General features: G+C 39.1%; 1 protein-coding gene across 1 annotated transcript in view; it reads left to right on the forward strand.

Annotated features, from left to right (window-relative positions):
• Nucleotides 1–23,138, forward strand: part of NCKAP5 (NCK associated protein 5) — an 858,948-nt gene that overhangs the window by 214,742 nt on the left and 621,068 nt on the right. The gene's annotated exons all lie outside the window — the stretch shown is intronic.

Genomic DNA, 23,138 nt, shown 5'->3' on the forward strand with positions numbered 1-23,138 from the left:
CAGTGTGAGTGGACAGATACATGGGCAAAGAGATAACCATAAACCAGTGTGGATGAGTGTGGTGGGTGCTGTGCTGTGTAAGAGCGGGAAGTTTGGGGAGGATACTTGACCACCAGCATTGTGTAATATAGATGATTATAAAATGGTTTAGATAAATTCTTAGATGACAGTTTCATAATAGATTAGTGAGAGAAGTTATCCTACCACTCATGGAGATTGATTTGAAGAACAAACTTATTTACAGTCTAATAATAATTTTCAATGATTTATATCTGATAATGTAGCCAATAAGCTATTAAGACCACTGGGGGACCTTTTTTGAATTAAGCATTTCTTTTTCACATAAGATCATTTGTGATATTTCTGAAAGAAAGAGCCTATACTGCAACCCCATATCTCACCACTTAAAAACACTGACAGAGGAGTGGAGTCATATCCTTCAAGTGTATGGACACACATAAAATAATAAAATTTAAGAACTACTGCTCATTTCCATGGTTCTAAGGCAGAGATAGGTGCTGAGTCTGACCCAGCTGGTCATTTATTATATTCTGACTTTTATTTTATTTTGTGGTACCATAGATTAAACCCAAGGGCACTCCACCAGTGAGTTACATCTGCAGCCTGCATGCTCCCAATTTTTTTTGACACAGTGTCTCTCTAAGTTGCCCAGACTGCCTCACCCTTCCAAGTAGCTAAAATTTCAGGCATGTACAGCATACCATGCTACTATTCTGATGTTTTATATCTATATGTCACCCTACTAAGTGTTTCTCCCACAGAGTAAATGAATGTGGTGGTAGGGACACCAAGGAATTCATTTCACCCAATGATCTTCATGATTTCATTCAAAGATGAGTGGGGATGAACAGAATTGAATTTTTTTAAAAAAGTCATAATTAATATTATGAATCTAATTGGAAAGACCTGTGAACACCTAAAGTCATTTGTATGAAGTGACAACAGAATAGTCCCTAAGGAAAAATATTTGGCAATGTTCCTTGGGAAGTATGGAAATGCTTCTGAGGATGCAAGCTAGCTGCTAAGATAAGGAAGAAAAAAGGAGTGCAATAAAACCTGAGAAATGGAATACTTTGGCACTAGAATGCTTTATCTTTTTTTGAAATATACTTTTAAGATCTGGATTAATCCCTCCGTACACAAATCCCAGTCTACTCTCACAGTAGGAATAATCACCATCTCTTTATTCGTGCTGACTTTACTATTTTGTGCTACTCAAATTATGGTTTTTAAGGCCTATTGTTATGGGTCATTCATTACCTCTTTCCTGGCATGTTAACTAGGTTTAAAGGTCTTTGAGAACTGGTACCATATCTCACTTTGTCTTTCTTTTTTCTATTTTGATACTGGGGAGTTAACACATAAGTGCTTTACTTCTGAGCTACATTCCTAGTCCTTCTTTTATTTTTATTTTTTTTTATTCTTGAGACAGGGTCTTACTAAATTGCTGAGGGTCTCACTAAATTGCTGAAACTGGCATTGAATTGGTAATCCTCCTGCCTCAGCCTCTGGAGTCGCTGGGATTATAGGCATGCACCACTTCACCCTGCTCACTTTTCTCTTCTTTCCCCCATACTCTGTCACCAGGTGTCCAGAACTATTTTTGTAAGTCAAAAAAATGCAATGTTGTCAATTCTAGAGGATTCAACTTAATTCAACCGGAAGCTGTTTTGGTTTTGGGTTTTTTGTTTGTTTGTTTTCTGTTTTTGTTTTTGTTTTGTTTTGTTTTGGTACTAGGGTTTGAACCCAGGTATGTTTTACCATTGAACAATATCCCCAGCCTTTTTTATTTTTTTCATTTTTGAGACAGGACCTCACTGAGTGGTAAGTTGTTGAGGCTGGCCTTGAACTTTTGATTCTCCTGTCTGAGTCTCTTAAGTTGTTGGTCATGCTGGGCCATAATAAAGTCTTAAAAAAAATGTGTTTGGAATGAAGAGAAAGGAGGAGGAAAAAAGAGAAGACTACCTATTCCAATATTTGAAGTATCAGGAGATATTTTGGTAAAATTTATTTTGGCCAAAGGAAAGGACTTGTGGGAAAAATTCTTTGTTCTTCAAGGTGAGAACACCAAGAGCTGCTTTCCATTCCAAACAAAAGCCTCGAATTTATTACCCTCAATTTAAACAAAAAGAACACTAACCTATAAGCTGTAAAGCTCGAGAAGTTGTGGACAACTTGATATTGATGTAGTTTGATAAAAGTCTCAAATCCCTCCCATTTGCTCTGCTAGCAGTCATCTTTTAGGTATGCCCTCTGGCATGATTTACAAACATACTAAAAGCCCAGGGAACATGCATTTTGAAAATTTCAGTAAAGAGAAACACATGAAGGGTATAGGAAGGGGTGTTAGCTTTTCTAACATCAAGATGCTAAAATATCCACCTGATAATTGGCAATGTGCATTGGCTTTGTTCCTGAAACCATGTATTTAAAACCAAAGACCACACTAAGGTGTATAAAATTACAGCTGGTATCCACTGACATTCTTTTATTTATTTTTTTTCCAAAAATTTATGGCCTACTTATAGGATGAGACAGAGCAAATAACAGTGAAAGGCAATTTAAAAAGAAAGTGAGATTAGTATTTTAAATAACTAGCCGTTCACCCCCAAAGTTAGCATGCAAAACATTTTATCAGTTGCTAATTACAAACTGAAGAATCACCTTGTCAAAAGACAGCATATCTTTTTCATTCTAGCTCTACCTTTTCTTAATTATTTTCCCCTAGTGGTATCAAGAAGAAACCCATCTGTCTTGGTAGAAATAAATTAATGGCTGCTGTTGAGCATATTATGATGTTTGAGTAAAATATAGCTACTCCATCTCTGTGCCTGGCATCCCAACCCACTTGTTCAATTAGCTCCCCTTCACATACATAAAGATTCTCATATGTCAAAAGTCATGGAATTATTTTCTCCTTGTTCTAAAGTTCAGGCCTTCAAAGACCAAAGCAACCCACTGTTTATATGCTTTATCAAAAAATAGCCCAGAAGCCTGGACCCACAGCCCAGAGGAACTGTTTCATAGAATTTTTTTTTTTCCCAGTGACTTAGCCTTGAGTTCTTTTTAAAGATCAAAAGAAGAAAAGTTGCATAAACTTCTAATTATTTCTAGGAGAATTTTTTTCTGGCAGACTCATTTTTTAAAAATGTATACAACTTCTCCTTTTCTCTGTGTTACTTAAAGGATGTGGGTGGTGGGGAGAGAATCAAGGAAGATGGGTAAGACATTCTCAAGAATTTGATTACAGTGATTGTATTGAAATACAATTTTTTTCCTGTTTACAGCTATAGCAGGATCATATAGAAATAGGAATGTCGCCTTGTACCTTAGAGGAAGCATATATGTCATAGCACCTTCTCTTGGAAAAAGGGACCAACCAAACCCTTTCATTCTATAAGGAGGGGATATCTAGGCTTTAGTCTGAGACAAAGTCACTTAACAGGCTTTATGTTTCAGCAAATCAGCTGCTCCTCAGTTTTTGGGTTTTTTTTAAGTATCAAAGAGGAAACTGATATGCATTGTATTATCTCTGCTGGAAGGCTGTAAGATTGGAAAAAAATACTGCTCAATGGTGATGTAATAGGATTGATTCTCTCAGAATGAGAGCTGTGCTATAAGAAGACAGGGGTGCATAATTCAGTTCGGTAGTATGTAACACAAGACCCCAGACTCCAAATACATATGTACTTTATTTTATTGTTAATGAGTTAGAATGAAGTGACAGAATCATGTGCATTCATTTTTTTCCCAGCAGAATTATCATTACTATAACTCATGTGTTCTTATAGGACCCCCAAATATCTGAACATTTATTGGCAGCCTTAGAAGGCAGCATGCTGTTATCACTCTGTATAGAATTTCACTCACTACCTCACAGCATTAAATGTGCCTGATGACAAATTGATGTATTTTTTCATAACCAAATTATTTAAATTTAGAAATTTGACTTAATCAAACAAAAAATTCCGTAAGTCCACATAATACAGTTCTTCCTGAAATCATGCCTATTAAATATTCCAAAAATCTTTATCATTACTGGCTGACATTAAAATCTAGACTTCTTAAAAATTTAATTCAAACATATGTACTTGATTGAAAAAATATGTTTAAGCATCTTAATATAGCACTTGATATATCATTTATTTATAATCTAAAGAAAAAGCTACTTACTTTGGTGGTAAAATGTTTAAGCATATGCCTTCTGTGCTATAGCATAAAATCTATCATAAAAATGGCCCATCCTTACTAAGGAGGTTTATTATTGCCATAATTAATGTATTGATTTCCTAAGGGTGCCATAACAAAGTATCACAGATTGAGTGAATTAAGGAACAGAATTTTAGTTTCTGGGGATTCTGAGAGTTACAAGATTGAGATCAAGATGTGGGCAGAGCTGGTTTCTTCCTCTCACCTTGGCTTTCAGTAGACCACCTTGTTTCTGTTCACTTTCCCAGTGCCTCTATTATTGTGTAATCTCTTCTAAAGGACACCAGTCATTTTGAATTAGGGTCTATACTATTCCCCCCCCATTTTAACATAACTCTATAAAAAACCTGGGTTCTATCCTCAGCACCACATAAAAATAAACAAATAAAATAAAGGAATTCCATCCATCTACAACTACAAAATTAACAAACAAACAAACAAAAACCTGTCTCCAAATACAGTCACATTCTGGGAGTTAGTGTGGGAACTCGGATGGCACACACTTCAGCCGAAAACAATAAGGAACATTTTATCTTACATCAGTCTGATTTGGACCCCTTCCTATAACAGATATTTAACAAATCTTAATGTAGAACACAGGTTACTGGTTATTTCCTCCATAAACCTGCATCCTCAACCAAGTTGTCCTGAATTTTGAGTATCAAGAACGTGAACTATCGCAAGTGAATGAGGACTCCAAGGCCACAGACGTGCTGATGAAATTCTGAGGGTATAGCTAAAGAATGGCAGAGTGTAGACTGCAGATGCTATGCAGAAAATGACAATTATATATCATGTTGACATTATTGGGAAGTTGTGCCCTTTATGATGATAAAATGAATATGGGGGAGATGGGGGCAGGAAGCACAATTGAAAAGAGGCTTGAGTTCTAGCTATGGATAGGAAGTTTGTTGATTTGTGACAGGGGCCTCTAAAGGATCTCACAATTTTAGTTGTTTGATATTTATTACAAAAAAAAAAGTCACTTATGTCTCTTTACTAGACACCTAAGGTCATGGGGATAAATCAGGGTGACAGTATTTAATGAGTGCCTGTTGTGTTCTTGGAGCACTGAGATGAGGTGGGGATGGATGGGCCTCTCTTTAACAGAACCCCGCTGTGCTGTCGTTTTAGAGAAGACAGCAACCTTATGAGCCATTCCTGTAGCAAAAGAAGAAGTTGTTTCCTGAGAAATTTAACCCTTCCTTCTACAAATGAGATGTTTGTTTCAAGGCCCATGTAATATGATGGGGAGCTTCCTCAAGATCTCTCAGTTTTTATTAGCTGATCTGGAACTAGGATTACCATTTTGTTATCCCACATTTGGTCCTCCTTTCCTCTAACTCCAGTAATATATATATGAAAACATATATATTTGGGTTTTTGCTTCTAAAGCATCTTCATCCTGTGGTTTTATGCATTTCCCTGTACTATGCACCAAAGTGTGAAGGCCAGGGGAAGGCCATTCACTTTTATTTGAAACATTACCAAGACATCTGGGCTAAAGGGCCAAATCATCACAAAGCTGGATCTTGTGATAAAACCTATTTGTTTAAACTGTTTTCACTTGGCAGGGCCAAAGGGAAGAAAATGCATAAACTTTTGAGCCAGCAGACTGGATTTCATTCCCAGTGTCACCACTTCCTAGGTGTTTGATAGAGCATACACTAAATACCTTGTCTGATATTTATTCCTTATTTGTAAAAATAACAACAATAACTGCCTTACTAGATAACTGTGAGAAATAGAAAGAATATACATTTTACAGAGTTTCCTACCAGGAACACCCAAGACATTCAATAAATGTTCCCTATATCTTTTGGTGAAGCTCTAAGAAATAATGATTATTTCAGTGGATGGAAGGTCTGATTTTCCTCTGTACTGAGTGAAGGCTACACATCTTCATTCTTAGACTCTCAGACACTTGAGACTCTGTGAGATAGAGAAACACATACCTACTCAGTTCTGACAGATATAGCAATCAACAATTTGTTCTTAAGAGCAAAAGGCCTCGAAAAACACTAACTACTACAAAGTGTCAAATGTGAAGCCTGACTAACCATTCATTTTGTTTATGAAATTTATATCCCAATTTCCATACTCGGATTAACATATAAAATCAATTTTGGAACTTAAGTAGAAAATAAAATATCAGTTCTGATTACTTCACTTAGCAAAGTAATTCTTAAGGATAGCAATAATTTTCATAATAGGCAATTGATTCTAATAGTAATGTGAGGAGTGAACAATTATTTAAATCCAGGTTTTAATGGGCCTTTTGACGACAACATAGAATATGCAAAAGTGAATATATGTGTACACAATCAATATATCATTAAGCTAAAAATTGTATTTAACTTTTTCATGGTTCCTTGGTCTTTATATGTTTTATAGAACAAGTGACAGATTTACAATGGAGATTTACAGTATAGGTAAAATATATACAGGACTAAGGGCTTTGTGTAATTGCTTTTCTTTTGGTGACATACCAGCGCCCACAGTGACTTCTAGCTGTCTCCCTGTATGATTGAAAATATCCATACTCTCTGCTTGCCTGTGTTTGTGCAATTCAAGGAAGGGAAAAGGTATACTCCTCCTAAGCAGAGCACTCAATTAGTGGTCAAATAGGAAGAATTACTTACACTCTAGGAATTAGGATTTGGCTTCTATTTCTGTCATCAAACATAGCAATTGGCCTGCTTAAAGTAAAATCTCTTGCTTTGATCAAAAATTAGAAGGGAAGGAATTGCAACATAGTGATGTAGCCCTGAAAGTAGATTGCCTACTGAGATAGTCTGCAGGTACCATGAAAAGCTGGACAAGTTACATGACTGCTATGTTTTTTTGATTTGTGAATCTACAAGATGGGGATGACAACACACTTCCACCTTTGGACCATATGAAACCTGAGAAACATACTTTGTGCAAAACAATTTTAACAATGCGTGCATATAATCAGAAATCAGCACTTGTTTGCCATCATTAAGGAAGATAGTGAGTGACCTTAAGTAAATGGATATGTGTTTGACTTTCTCTTCCTTTTCCATTCACAGCAGAGACACAACTGAACCAAATGATCCCTCTCATCAATATGCCAAATTTAACATCAGTAAACACTTTTCAACATTGCGTCAGTGTGAGGGGTACCTTCATTCAGGAATTTTGCTATCTGCTTTCTAGCAAGGTATCTGGTACTCTCCACACTCAATGAGTAGGCACTACAATTTTATCTTTAAGTTGTATGTCAGCCCTCTGGATGGGGACTGTTATGACTGGAGTACAATCTATATGCTCTCAATGGAAAGAAAAAAAAATTTTATGTGCAAATCCTGAGAAATAATCCCCAAGATCACGTAGTGTGATAAGAGCATGAACTAGGAAACTGCAGAGTCACGGGTTTGAATCTCCACTTTGCCAATGGCCACCAATGGAATGAGCAAGGCATTCAACTTCCATGGCAATCACATAAAGTAGAGATGGTGCTATCTATTGTTAGGAAGATCCAATTAAAGAAGAGTATGGGCATAGAGGTACCCAAACTGACATCTCTCACTTGGCTTGCCCTCTATGACCAGTTCTTTTAACCACCACCAATTTATGAACAATGGTGGGCCAATTCAGTTTTCAAGAAAAATACCTAACACTCACATAGTGACAGCTCTACAAGTATGTGATCCTTTAAAAATTTCCATGACTAGGAATCATCACCATTACTATTATCCTCATTCTACAGGTAAGGAAACTAAAACACAAGGTAGCTGAGGGATCTGGCCAAGGTCAAGAAACCAGTGAGTTACAAAGCTGGGCTTTGAAGCCAAGCAGGATGGCTCTAGTGACCACACACACATAACCCTTGGAATAAGCCATCCCTCAAGGAATTGGTAACTGGCCGTCCCCTGAGCCTTTCCTCCTCATTACTGGTTGGGTCCTTCCTGTAGCACTTATCAAATTCAGCTTTTAATGGGCCTTTTAATGACAACAAGGAATATGCAAAAGTAAAGATATGTATGCACTGCCTTGTGCTAGATTCATATATGCACACATCTGCCTGCCGGCCTGAGAGACTGCAGGTCCTTCTGTCTTACTTCCTTTCAGCACCTGATGTAGTCTCTTCACTATGTGGGCAAGTGCCGTAGTCCGGCTGGGCGAAATAACCGGGAGGTGACAAGCAACTTGAAGGTCGAAGCGGGAACTGCTTTATTGCAGAGAAACTCAATGGGAACTGAGCGGGGACTCAAGGTAGTGAGAGCCGCTTTATTGCGGGACAGCAGAGGTATATATACCTAACTGATTACACACAGATTGATTCAATTAGTATCATCTAGATACAGCAATCAGCCAATAAGGAATTTCCACCATCTTAATGGCTCAGTGGCGTTGGCTCACAAACCACTCCTCCTGGCAAATTGCCAGGCGCCCGCTTAACTTGGTTGTGGTCCTTAACAGGCAAGCAAAAAATAGTATGAAATGGAGGCAAAAGGGATTTGAGAAGTGTTCTCAAGGATGGTCTCCTGTTTAGCAATTCAGTTAGATCGGCAGTCAGGACTTCTTTGGACATGATTAGTTAAAGTTTTGAAGGGCACATCAGGGGCAGTGATGCATGCTTGAAATCCCAGTGGCTTGGGGAGCTGAGGCAGGAGGATTACAAGTTTAAAGACTCAGCTACTTAGCAAGGCACTATGTAACTTAGTGAGACCCTGTCTCAAACTAAAACGGGCTGGAGATGTGTCCCCCAGGGTTCAATTTCTGGTACCAAACAACAACAACAACAAAAAAATAAAGCGTTGAAGGACAATGAGAAGAGTCTAGGTTGCCATCAGGCCTGATTCTCCTAATAATTCCATGGTTGTTGAAAAGGTGATAAAATGTGGCTAATGTAGATACTAATGGTAGAAATGAATAACCACAGAGTATTTGCTAATCAAGGCCCCGGTTTGCCTAGTCATGGGAGGAAGGGGAGAGCATTAATGTTGATTGATAATGTATTCAGGGCCCCTGGCAGTGCTTTAAATTCAGCCTGAGGGGTGTCTCTATACCCTTTGCTCTTCCAGTCTACCATGTGCTGACTAATAAACCTCTCCAAATTCCAAGACCCCAGGATTTATCTAAAAACTAAAAAGCACCTAAACATCTAAACATTATCATCCTCTTTTTGCCTGGAGCAACTCTGAAATGAATTAACCACCAATTGCCTATAAAACTCTTGGAGCTGCTAAGCAGAGTAATAGAAATTGTACTTCTGAGCAAAGTCTGGGAAGACTTAATTTGTAGAGGCTTTTGTGTTCCTTCTGCCAGGGATCATTAAAGGAAAATTCAGACAACCAATGGCAAATTTTAGATTCCTAAGTATTCCCAAAAAATGAGGTAGCAAGGAATCCATTTGCTGGGTAATAGAAGTTCTATTTTTTGGGGGAAAAATTTCCTAGAAAGAACACTTTGAGGAAGTGATGTCAAGTGATGAATGTACTCAAGGTGTGCTCGGCCCACAGCGACTGTCTGCTCTGCACAGAAATCAACACACTGTCTCACTCTAAGCATGTCAGTTAGCCTCCCTCCTCCCCCAGAAGTAGAACCCATAGCTTAGAAAAAGAAGCTCTTAAAATTTTTGTTTTGAGGTACTAAAGGCCAAGGACAGATTAGTGAATATAAATTTCTATTTATCATTAACTCTAAAATTCCTAAAATTTTTTCAGTACAGTGGGAAAATTGTTTCTAAAATACAACAATCTTCAGCACAAGCATGCTAATAATGATATCTACATATGATGACTATGATTATTGTCTCAACTCTAAAAACCCATTCACTATATAAGAAACTAGAGGAAAAGCTGAATTCCTAAGAAAAAATCCAAGCAAAGAATGTAAATTTGTGTTTTGTTGTTATTGTTGGTTTTGGTTTTGTTTATGGTGGATAAATGATCACATGTTCTTGAGCATTGATTTTCTTTTCTTCTAAAAATTCAACCTGCCGCAGTCTGGCTAGGCACAAATAACGGAGCCGCCATGAAGCACTTGTAGGTTCAAACAGCAACTCTTTATTCCCAAACTCCACCAGCACACTCCACACATGTTCCCCGGGAACACTCTCTCCCTCCACCGGGTTTCACCAACCAACGTGAACTCCCCAGGAATCCCCACCGGGAGAACTCCAAAGTAGCGGCCCCGGAGGCGGACAGCAGGGGTCTATATACAACTGAATACACAGCTTAACTGAACCACCATCATCTCAATGGCTCCCTGGCGTCACCTCTCAACCACTCCATTCTGGCAAAATGCCATGCATCATTTGGACTTGGCTGTGGCTCTCAGCACAACCAGATTCTTGTTAATTGGATGTATCAGGTAGTTGGGTTCTGGTTAATGGTGGTTGGTCATATTTAGTTAGAAAGGGATGCTTCATTTGATGCTTGGTGATATATATATATCTCTTTTTGAGCACAGTGAGGCAAAGATGCATTAAAAATAACTCAAGATGAAAGGTTACATGGAGCATGTTTTGTTGGGTCACTTGACTCAAAAGCCTAGGAGCAATTAAGATGTTCCCATTAGATGCAAAGTGCCAAGGTGATGCTCTGAAGTTTCCCTGAGGGTACACTTTTATCTTTCATCTGACATTTCCTTTCCTGACTGTTCAGAGATGGCAAATTAGATGGGTCGACACCTGTAACATGTGAGCTAAACGTAGCTGCCTGGGAGAGGTACAAATGAAGAAACCAACATTTGTGGAAATAGCATTCATTCCTACCAGCAGGAGACCCTTCTGAGTACCAGCCCAACATGCCCAGGTCACTGTCCTCACATCGTGGGACCAGGACAGGAAAGTCAATATGCTGTCTTCCAAGTCACTGTTTGTCACTTTTGTGTGCTGGTATGTGGGATGCTCTCTTGACAAAGGAGTTGTTGTTCCTGGAATGCATTCTTGTCTGGCAGCTTTCCACACCTTTAATGGGCACCTCAGGTGACATCAACTGCAGTCCAGCTGCTGTCACTAAGATTGAGCCACTTAAAACAGGTCCTGCCTTGGCTGTTTATGCACTTAAGTGTACAAGCAGGACCCACGTTATCCCCAGATTTAGCAAAGACACAATAATTGCTTTCTTTTCAATGGCAGGTGATGCATTTGCCACTACGGACTAGAACCTGCTACTGCTCTCAGTCATAATGGAGCAACAGGAGAGAAGCGCAGAAGGAGATAGAAAATGTCAGAGAGCTCTGGGTTGGAAATTGCATTTTGCAGATGCGATTAAACTCTGTCAGCAGAGAATATGAAAATGCTAATTGGCAGATTTAGTTATGTTTTATTGTCCTCGAGTTGCTGAGTAAGTCATCAGATGATACTGTTTAACCATTAATGTAGAACTTTGGAGGAATCTGTCAATTGTTTGTTTTTAACCTCTTTACAAAGGTATCTTAAACTACTGTCCCCTTCCAGCAAAAAAGAGAGAAGTATAAATATTTATATTCGGCCCAAGAACTGATAAAAGTCTTAATCAACACAGCACAAGAATATTAATTATAGTGTAAAAATTTGTGTCAGTCAAGGGCAATTAGGATATCTGCAGTTTTTAACCTAAAACTACAACACACATACACACACATACACACATGCATACACACCTATGCATGCATATTCACCTAAATTCTTATTTTATTCATAAAATAGCAAATGCCTCATTGGTGTGTGTGTGTGTGTGTGTGTGTGTGTGTGTGTGTGTGTGTGTTAAAGAGCTCAGAACTATAGAGTATTTCCATGTAAAGGGTATGTGTAATCGTTTGTCCTAAGATTATGGATACCCTCAGAGATCAAAATTCTCTATTAGAATTGTTGCAAATTCTTCTTTTTGTGAAAGTGATCAGCATTTCCTGATTATTTCAGAAGTGCTCATCTAAGATTGAAATGTAAGTTCATTTTAAATTAAACATGAAGCATGGTCTCTTAGTCTACCCTACAAGTAATATTGTAGCTATTTGTCATTTTTACATGGGTCTGTAGACCTCATTGGATGGGTTAGTGGCTTTTACTCTTTGTTGCCAACACATCATAATTGAGTTCACAGGGTCTGATTTTTCCATGTTTCTATTATGTGTTCATTTTTTAATGATCTTAAATATTTAACAATTTAGCTATCAAAGTATGTCAAGGACTGGCCAGGGCATGGAGACTCCAGAAGCCACATGTGGTGGCAAGACAAGTTTGAAATTGTTAGTTGCTTTCAAACTGCCTCCAGTTCTGCCTGTGCAGTGGAATCTCAATGTTCTTTCTCTTAAAATACATTGTTTTAAATAGGGCTGGGGTCATAGCTCAGTGGTAGAGTGCTTGCCTAGCATGTATGAGGCACTGGGTTTGATTCTCAGCACCACATATGAATAAATAAATTAAATTGCGGTCCATTGACAACTAAAAAATAATATTTTAAAAGCATATTGTTTTAAATATCTCGATTCTCAGAAGAGCTAGCTTTCTCTGTTTAAAACAAGATCAGAAAACCCCAATCTATGGTATATTGGGCTCTCCTTGTTTCCTTAAGTCTCAATCCTCCATTTCCACCTGAAGCTTGTATCATGAGAGCAGGTATTCAGTGTATCTGGGGACTGAAATCGAATTTGCAATTTGCAGCATCTCCTGTAAATCGAGGTGAAAAGATTACCATGGTCTGCTGAGCAGTGAGAGGCAGCATGGGGTGGTGAGAACATAGTTTTGGAGATACCAGAATATTGTTTCAATCCTGGTTCCACCGACTGAGTAACCTTGGATCAGATGTGGGTAGGAGGAGGACAGGTTGACAGACACTGAGCTCTGAAGATGTGGATGGTGTTCGATCTGTGTCAGAATTATTCAACCTGTGCGGTATTGTGGCTGATAATTCTTTGCTGTGGGGGCTGTCCTTGTCACTGAAGGATGTTTAGCAGCATCTCTGGCTTCTATCTTCTATCTGCCACTACCATGTTCTTTATCACTCTATGGCAACCAACAAGGACTCCTGAGGTACACAGTTATCCCCCAACATTGAGGGTTGTGGGTCTACCTGTTTGCTGTTAATCTTCACAGGTAGAGCCCATCAGGTATTAACATCGTATGATTTTATAAGTATTCAAGGCAAAGGAAGAAAAGTGTTTAAGCACTTTCCAAGGGCCCTAAATATTTTAGGCAACCATATTAAGTATACTTGCCAGTTTATAAAAGATACAGAAAAACTCAAAGGCTAATTTCCTAGATCCTAGAAAATCACCATTTGCATTACCTTTAATTTGGTAATTACCAAATTACCATTTGCATATTGTGAGTGTTTTACTCAGACCAATCAGTATATTAGGAGTACAGCCTGATAGACCAATCAGGACTAAGAATCTACATTTTTTTATCTTCAAAATACAAAGAACATTAAACAGAAATGCCAAGTATGTGCCAAGAATTGGGATTTAAATCTCTCTACAATGTAGAGAGAAAGTAAAAAACAATTCCAGATGCTGAGGATGCAGCATTTGGTAGCAAGCCTTTGGGAGGAAACAAGGGAAAAATGAAATGGCCCCCAAGGGAACAGCAGTGTGTTTCCATCTGTTAGGCCACAGATTCTGGCAGGAGAGAGCAGGCAGCTCAGAGCTTAGCCTCCTCAGTTAGAGTCCCAGGGTTCCTCATGCTTGCCTTTCCTCAAGATCCTCCAGGTGGCCTGGAAAACACCGAAGTGATTCGGAGGGTTTGAGATTGTGGCCAGAATTAGGTATGTTTAAGAAGCTCCCCTGCAACCTGCATGATTAATAGGGTTAGGAAACCCAGACATCTAAATCCTTGCTACTCAGAATGCGGTTCTCAAGCTTCTAGCAGCAGGATCAGCTGGACATTTATCAGAAGCAGGTTCTGAGCCAGATTCTGACTCAGTAAGTCTGAGGTGGGACCTGGGACTACATTTCTAAACAGCCTCCAGGAAAGGCTGACTCTTGGGTGTCTGCACTCCAATTTGAGCAGTGAGGGCCCTGTTGGCTTTAAGCAGGAAGAATAATGAAGGGTGAGTCACCTGTGGGTGATGTCATGGCTCCCAGACAGGTAGGAGAAATGAGGTAGACTTGAGGGGAGATAGAGGCATGGACTTTTGGGATCAGAATCCCACGTTTCTGAGAAATATTTTCATATTTCCAATAAACAGCTGGACAGTGTCTCCAAGGGAAGGCAGAACTGTCATCTGCCGTTTCTGGACTCCTGCCCTCATGTCTCAGTTCTTCAACAGCCTCAGGTGCTTTATCCGCCTAGGGTATTCCGAGTGGCTGTTGTTTCTCTGCCAGAAATGCAGAGCAATTCATCCCTAAAGTGGTCATCATCAAGAAGGAGTTAAAGAAGAGAGCGGCATGATTTTATTTATTTATTAATTGTGATTGCTGAAAGGCAGTACCATCATTGGGTCCATTTGGGTGGTTTCCCCAATTCTGGCATGCACCATCAGCAGCTTTTTATTGATGGCATCAGGAACTGGCACACATTTCAGTCATTTTTATGAAGGTAGCCAAAGGCAACATGTGATAGGCTCTGGTGGTAGAGAGAGCTATGACAAACGCCGAAGCTAGAAGGCCATGGCAGGAAAGAAGCTGTTTACGTGTTAGTCCCAGCTAAGCCTCATTGGCTCTGATTGGATCCCACTCCCATCCTTGAGCAAGTTGGTATCTCCAGGTGCTATACCAAATGGCTTTCATTCAGATCAGAAGTTCCATTTGCAAGCGGAGTTAGAGTGCCAGAGTTTAGAGCAAGGGAAGAATGATTACCCCAAAGAAGGGGGCTTGGTGTCCTTCAAAGTAACAAACGTCAGGTGTCCTCACCCACCAATAACTTTGAGCAAAGCAATGCCTCTTAAACCAGTGTACAGTGGTGCTTAGGGAAAGCAAGGGCTGAAGTAATAAAAGTGAGATACCACACAGCTGTCCCTCAGGAAACATCATGTGAAAGGACCTGTACTACAAAGGAAAGCCACTTTCTGTTAGAGGAGGACCCAGGGAAGGTTATAGGGCACTTGGAGGGGAATATATAAATGCTGTCTTCAAGGCTATCCCTTCCCCAAAGGCTGGGGCATAGGCTTTGGAGACACAAAGTCCCGTTTTGAGGATTGGATATCTCTGGCTCTCCCCATCACTGGCTGTGTGTTCAAAAGTAGCTTATGTGATAAAGCTGTGGTTCTGCATTTATAAGGTAAGATGGCAGTGTCCCCTTCTATCCCAGGTAGTTGTAAAAGTGAAAAATAGACATAGACACTGTAGGCCTATGTCTATTTTCTTTTCTTATATTTATTTTTTAGTTTTTGGTGGACACAACATCTTTTATTTTTTTTAATGTCCTGAGGATCGAACCCAGCACCCCTCACATGCCAGGCAAGCGTGCTACCACTTGAGCCACACCCCCAGCCCAGACCTATGTTAATTTTCTGCATGGTTCTATCCAGTTAGCTCCTATTGCAAGATGAAATAGCAGCAAAGTTTGCTGAGTGAATAATTAAATGAGTGAAGTTTCATAGAGCCTGACATAACAATATGTGCTTCAAAATATGTACCTTTTCTCACACTTGATAGCAATTGAGGCTTATATGTGACTCTGCAATGTTTTGTGTGTATTTGTGTGTATATGTGTGTATGGTTACTGTCAGGCCTTCTAAGTGACACCCAAGTGAAAGCTTTAGAAGAAATTCTGGAATTTTTAAATTGTGCCTCACTACCTTGCTTGGTTTCGGAACATCTCCCAGTAGCATGATCAGGGAAAATACAGAGGCTGAAATTTCCACAGATTTTTCTGGTTCTTTCTGACTCAGCAGCTGCAAAAACAGAATTTATTAGTTATGAAATGGAGTGGGAGACTTTAAAATATATTTGTGTGTGTGTGTGTGTGTGTGTGTGTGTGTGTGTGTAATTCTAAGCAAGTATTAAAAAAAAAATTCTGACTCTGTTTTGCTCTCACAAAATAAGCCTCAGAGAAACCTAAATGCTATTCAGGCCTTCCGGCCTCTCAAAGGAGAGTGTCTTCATTATTCCCCAAAACCATGCCTGGGGTGGGTTGATCTGTCTGCACAACAGGCCTGGTCCACTTCTAATTTATACAGGGAGGTTTTTAAGTGAAGCTTCATGCAGGCCAGGCTTCTTTTTACAGATGTAATTTCAAACTTTAATTGTAGTCTAGAAACCTCATGGAGTCAAAGAATGTATGTGAGAGCAGGTAGCGTTAGTACATAGAAATCAAGATTTCTGGTTGGACTTCAGGATCCACAAAACTAAGGTGACTTTGGGCTGACTACAAATTTAGGAATTTAGGGAGTATCTTTGGGCATAATTTTAAATTGCTGATGCTAGTTCCAGGCTAAGACAAACAGTTTCCACACTAAGAAGCTTAGCTAAGCCCGAGGTCTAGTCTTGTAGAAACACATTAGGGATTGATTGATTGATTGATTGATTGATTGAGCATATGTACAAAGCCTGAGCCCTGTAAAAGTGTGATTGGGGAGGGTCAGCAATTAGGTCTAACACTGTCTATTGTACAGACTATTGTGCTGGTTCTGCCCATTTATTTTCCTGCCAATGCTGCTCCCCATCCCCTGTCCCAAGCAGTGAGGTGACATGGGAGAAATATATACTGTGAGGCAGCTGGTAAAGACTGACATGTGGGGTCTGCTTTTAATTGGGTAACTCGTGTTAGGAGTCAATTGTCCTGTTAACCCCACATATCCCTATATCAGCATTATTTTGATTAGACCTTTGCAGCCTTCAAAAGCTAGGTGAAGAAAACCCTGAAATGTTGAAATAAGAGAGATTGAGCAGTGTGAGGGGCAAAAGGGAGATGTGATATGTGAATTGTCAGAATTTCAGTGATCCACATAGCTAATGTGTGCTGAGTTCTTTCTTTGTGTCAGGCACTAGGTTTATAATTTCACATATTTTTTTCCTGATTTAATTCTCTCTCTCTCTCTCTCTCTCTCTCTCTCTCTCTCTCTCTCTCTCTCTCTTTGGTTTTTACATGATCACAGAAATGGATTCAAATTTTCAAATATCCGTAAATTATATGAAGTATTTTATTAATCGTTTCTAATACTTTCAAACTAGGAACTATTTGAAAAAAAAATGGTAATAAATGTTCACCAATTGTTTGTAGAATGAATGAATGGAAGATAAACACTTATTTAGAGCTGGTGCACGTAAGGATATTCTTTTTTTCCACACTCAAAAATCTTAGGCGTCTTAAAGTTGGTCCTGTACAGGGGTTCTCATAATGGGTCCTTGGATAAGCAGCTCCAACATCATCATCACCTGGGAACGTGTTAGAAATTCTGATTCTCAGGTTTTCCCAGATGACCTGAATCAGAGACACTGGAGGGGGGGTGAGCAATCTATTCCTACAAGCCCTGAAGGTAAGCCGGGTGCTTGCAGATGTTCGCCAACAACCTATCTGGTCCTACCTACCTCCTCATCTTAGCTTGTATAAGACCTAGTTTCTCAAGACAGATTCTGAGATGCAGCATTTTTAGAAGAATGTTCTGTCTGGGCATCGAAACTAGAGGAAAGAAAGGCAAGTTTTTGTTTCTGGTGATTTCATGTAACATTTTCCTTTCAATTAGCCACTCAGATATTGTTGTTACTCAAACTCTTTAAACAGGTTCCTTATAGGTCCAATGGAGATAGAAATACTTGCTTTACTGGCATGTTGTGGGGGAGAATTAAACGAATTTTGTGACAGTGTTGAAAATAAAGTTCTATGTAAAATGTAGTCTGCAATTTTTTTTTCCTACCAGCTGAATCCTAACCACCCTTGTTTTGCCTGTCCCTGAATCTGTCACAGGGTGCTAGCCTTTTGTTGTAAAATGTGTGTGTAATTTACCATGTAGAAACTCCCCTACATCTATGCCTTTTCCCATGATTTGAATCTGACAGTGGTGTCTTTGGTAGAGTATTATTTGCATAATGGTACTAAAATATTTGTTGAATTTACTGGTGTATTTACAGACTTAGAAAGTTTATGTCTATTTAATCACATCTATTAACTTTCTGCTAAGTAAACCTTGTATATCTATGAAATGAGCCCTGTGAAAATAAGGGATGATATTCACTTAACTAAAAAACCTAAATATAAATGAAAGCTTTATAGTACAAATTATTTGTGTAGAATTAGTTGCACTGACACATTTGATAAAGATTTTACTCACTAAGTTTAATATTGGGCTAAGATTGTTGAAGTTGAGAAGGAAGTACTGGCCTATTGCAAATATTTTGTTTTGAGATTAAGACTTTTATCTAGCTATTGTTCTGTATATTTTTTTTTTAAGTTGAAGTGGGAAGGTGAGTATGTAACTAGCGAATATCTCCTTATCAACTTAGGCTGTAAGAAAAAGTTGATTGAGCTACAAAGAAGTCAGGTGCTTTTACCAGGCAGGAAACAGAAAATTAGATGTTTCCAAGTACCAGCAATCAAGCATTTTGTTCTTTTTCTGCATCTTTAATTTTTTTTCTGCATTTAACATTTTTTTAAATGTCTCTGCCAGGTTTGTCATATTTTCATTCTAAGATATAGATGTAGCATTCAAATATTGAAATTTTCTTTTAGCTTCAGTACAGTTTTTGGGTTTCTCTTTTTGCTAAAAACATGCCACTAAAACCTTTTGTTGTTCTATACTTAGTACTAATATAGAGAAGTGCTTACCAACCTTAGATTCTGGAGCAACAGTGCTATATGCTCAGTACTTTATGATCATCTAAGGTAACACAAATGCTCAAAAGCAAACCATTCATTTCCAGTAGATTGATGAAATCAGTTTTGAAGTATATTCTGCAATGAACCCTTTTGGAGTGGTTGTAAACCGTGATCTTAATTTTAGCCTCATCCAGTTAAAGGTCAGGTACCGATGAATTTCCAAAAATTGAACCCTAATCACAGTACCAGAGTGGTTGAAACAAGGTTATGATGCAAACTCTTATAAGGGAGGTGGTGGTTACAGCAGAAGCCCTCCAAGTGAATCCTCAGGAAGATGGTGACCCCTTTATTCCAGAGTAACCTACCTGGATAAAGCAAGCTCTTTGTCAATGATTGGGCCTCCTGGGAGAAGCATGCATTTTTTCAGTGGACTGGCAAAAGTGATTCCTGGCATTAGGGCTAGTCAGTAGCACTAGAATTGAGCTCATTCCTAGTAAAAAAAATTGAAGCATGTTCAGAAAAACCAAAGCCCAGTGGTGAGTAAGGGGCATATAGGCTAGCAGTATTGGAAGAAAGTGTGATCATGGTAAGTGATGAATTAAGTTTCATTTGCCCAGGACATTTCACTGAAAGTTTTATAATACAAGATATTCCAGTTCTGGAAAAACAGGGATAGGTTACAGCCTAAGTGACCAGGAGAAATTTAGGCCCTATTTCCTTTATTCCCCAGCAGGAATTGCAAATCCAAAGCTTCACCATTGAGTGAAGGTCCAGAGAGCCTACCTACTAGTGGGGACCTTCACAGAGTGAGTCAGGTAAAGCCAGCATACTGGAATTCCCCATTCTCTCCAGCCTGCCTGTCAGCCTGGGGCAGACAGGGACTGAGCAGTAATTAGTTTTTAGAGAGTTTCCAAAGAAGAAGTTTGGCTTTGTTATTCTGTGAAATATTAAATGATAGCACTGAGTTCTTCCACAGTAATGACGGGCTAAAGGACTATCTGGTTAATAATAGTTGAAACAGTCTAATCCAAAAAGCAAACTACTGCATTGCTTTTACTTCTTCTGATTCTTGCACCCACAGGGGTGACTTCCAGAGTCAGGGAACCCTCCTGCTTCTTATTGCAGTTGGTTTTGTTTGACCTCCAAATGAATAACAATACCGAAGGCTGGAATTGGGTTCACCTGCAGTTTACCCTCAATTTGCAGCCTTTCAGTCATAAAAATGAGGATTCTTTTCATGTTAAATAGCCTTATTCTTTAGTGTGATTCGTTATTATAGCAAACTTAATTTTGCATGTAAAGCAAGATAACTAATTATGTGACATTTGCATACTCAGAACAAATTCCCAAAAAATATTTGCATAAATTTCCTGATGTTTCTTGTGACTCTTTAACAACCTCATCATAGTGAATTACCTTCCTAAATTGATTTAACACATCTGCCTTGTCTAAGTGTGGCTGATTTTCATCAAAAGTAAGGATTAGAATAGGTAAATTATTTTCCACTGGTAAGTGAACTTGTTAGTATTGCAACCACAAATATGTATATTGTAAGAAACAGTAACTGTCCTGGGTGACTGTCCCAGTACAAAGCACCTACATGGGCTTTGGTGTCTCCAGACCCCAAAGGTGTGCATTCATTTATTGAATGGCTTCAGCAACTTAAAGCTTTGCAAGGATATACTTTATTTTTTAATAACAGCCCAGGTGCATCTGCATCATATTTATCATGGGTATTGCTCTCATGCTGATCTTTAAAATGGCTCCTACATGGTTAGTACAAATGTAGACTTCACAGCACAGCAGCTATTGCTGGTTTTGCATTATTTTAATTAAACTGGGATTTCTCACCTGATGCAAGGAAGTGCATCACTTAATGTTTCCCCTGTCTCCTACCTCAAAATGAGATTTTACAAAGAAACTCTAATTTGTTGCTGAATGCTGATGGCTACTCAAGAAATTAACTATTGCCTCAAATGGCTAGTGGAAAATAGGGAGAGAGGAGGTAGCATGTGCCCGGGGAATGAATATAATGACAGTGGGTTAGTATTTAACAATTGGATACAGGCTTTCAAAGTACAGTTAGATCAGAATCACCTGAGAGCTTGCTAAAACATTGCTTATTGGGCTTCCTCACCTCCAGAGATGGGTGGGTCTATGGAAAAGTCTAAGAATTGGTATTGCTGATGCTAATTATGCTGATACTAATTATGCTGGTCAGGAGACCACACTGGGAGAACCACTGAAGCAGATCCTAATGATCAGAAGGGTATTTTTATGAAATGGGTATTAACTTGAAGCTTGAAGTACCATGTTGATCAGACCTAGCAGAACCAAGAGGAGAAGACCCACAAGTGGTCAGAAGATAGGAAGTGATGAGTTGCTACTTTTCAGCACTGCTTTCCTTCTCTGGATGAACAGGCACATAGATGGGGGCTCTGAACACAAGGCTTTTCTCTGAATTAGAAGTATTGTCATACAAAGCAACTTTAGTCTTGATTTTTCCAGTGGGAGAGTTTAGACGTTTGTAACCATGTTCCATCCTGTGTTTAATTTGTCTTGTCTTTCAAGAGGCAAGAAACTTCTTTCCTCCTGAATCAGACTTTCCACTGGCAGAGCAAAATGGCTTTCTAATTACCTTTCAGACCAGAGAACAGAGCTATTTACTTCAGGTTGTATCAACCCTCCAGGTCACCTCCAATAAAAACTCTTTTTAATCAGACGAGTGGTAATCACTTTATACCACAAGACATTTGGGGCTGTTCTGAGGATAATCTTAAATTGCTTCACATATAACAAGCTACAGAGATGAGGTTAGAAGATGCTGAAAAACAGGTTGTGTTTAACTTTGGTCTCTGGAAAAGAGAAGTGTTTGCTATTGAGTTTATTTCTTTTGGACGGGGAATGAATGCAATGATGGTGGGTTAGCTCACCATTTATTGAACACAACTTCTCAGAGGTTTGTGAGAACAGAAACACATGAAGGGCTTGCTAAAAAACAGAGGTTGTTGGGCCCTTCTACCTCCAGAGATTAGTGGGTCTGGGGAAAAGCCCAAGAGTTGACATTTCCAACAAGTTTGCAGGTGATACTTGTGAAGTATTTTATACTTGGTAAGTCATTTCTTTTACCCGAAAGCATGCTGAAATCTTCCCTGTATAACTGGCAGTTGTTGTTGTAGGCAAGATTTTCCTAGAAGTGATTTATCACTTAGTATGATTCTCTAGTATCATACTAAGAATCAACTAAGACATGGGCTGAATCTCTGGAGGCAATTTGAAGGAGACAATGCTCTGTAGTTTCAGTTTATTTTCCTACTGTTGATTTTTCCATGTTCTTCCTTGACTGCAAATTAGAAAGTGGGGAAAAAGTTTACAGCCCTTGACGGGGGTCCCTGTTTTCAAAAGGCAGAGGCCTGTTGCCAAAAGATGGTTCTTATGCCTACTCTTACCTTTGAGTTCCTACTAAATATTTTCATGGCCAAATTTTAAGACCCTAAAATGAAGAGTGGCAGTTGGATATGTCCAGCTTTGCCCCCATGTTATAAAAGTCTTGGTCTTGGTGTAGGAAATCTTATTGACACACAGTTACCAAGTCCTGGGGGAGGGAGAGCAGTGTCTTTCTCTAGAATTGGTTTCTTTGTGGAGGATATTGGACTAGTTCAGGTGTTCTCAGCACTAAGGCTGCCAAGCAGAGGAAGGATGCAGGCCTCTCCACCTTATTGTAGAAGCCCTCCAAGATGGTGCCTTAAGTGAAGAACAATTCTACTGAGCAGTAGAATTTGTCGGGGAACCAGTGAATTCTAGCTTTGCTTTGTTTCTTTTTGCTTGTGTGTGTACATACTGGGAATGAATCCAGAAAACATACACACACACACACAAAAAAAAAAATCTCAAAGTTAAGCACATGCTCTACCACTGAGCTACTTCCCCTGGCCCTGCTTTGCTTATTTTTTAGGGCCCTTACACCTACACAAAACCCAACCCCAAACCCCACACCGGCCTCATGGCACTGCCTCTCCAGGTTGAAATTTGCTCCTCAATAAAGTGTTTTTTTTTTTTTTCCCAAGTTCAATTTCTCTACTTACTTGTCTTTACATATTCGAGGAGGGGTGGCCACCGAGTACCATCCTAAAATTCATCCCACACACAATTGTTTAAGAGGTTCTTCCTATTGTTAATGTTTGGACTGTGCTTGGAATTTTTCCAGTTCGGCCCTTAACTTCATGGTAATATTCTCTTGTGGGAACAATTTGAGTTG

Source organism: Spermophilus citellus (genome assembly GCF_964194105.1).
Source record: "Spermophilus citellus genome assembly, chromosome: 11".
Classification (NCBI taxonomy): Eukaryota; Metazoa; Chordata; class Mammalia; order Rodentia; family Sciuridae; genus Spermophilus; species Spermophilus citellus.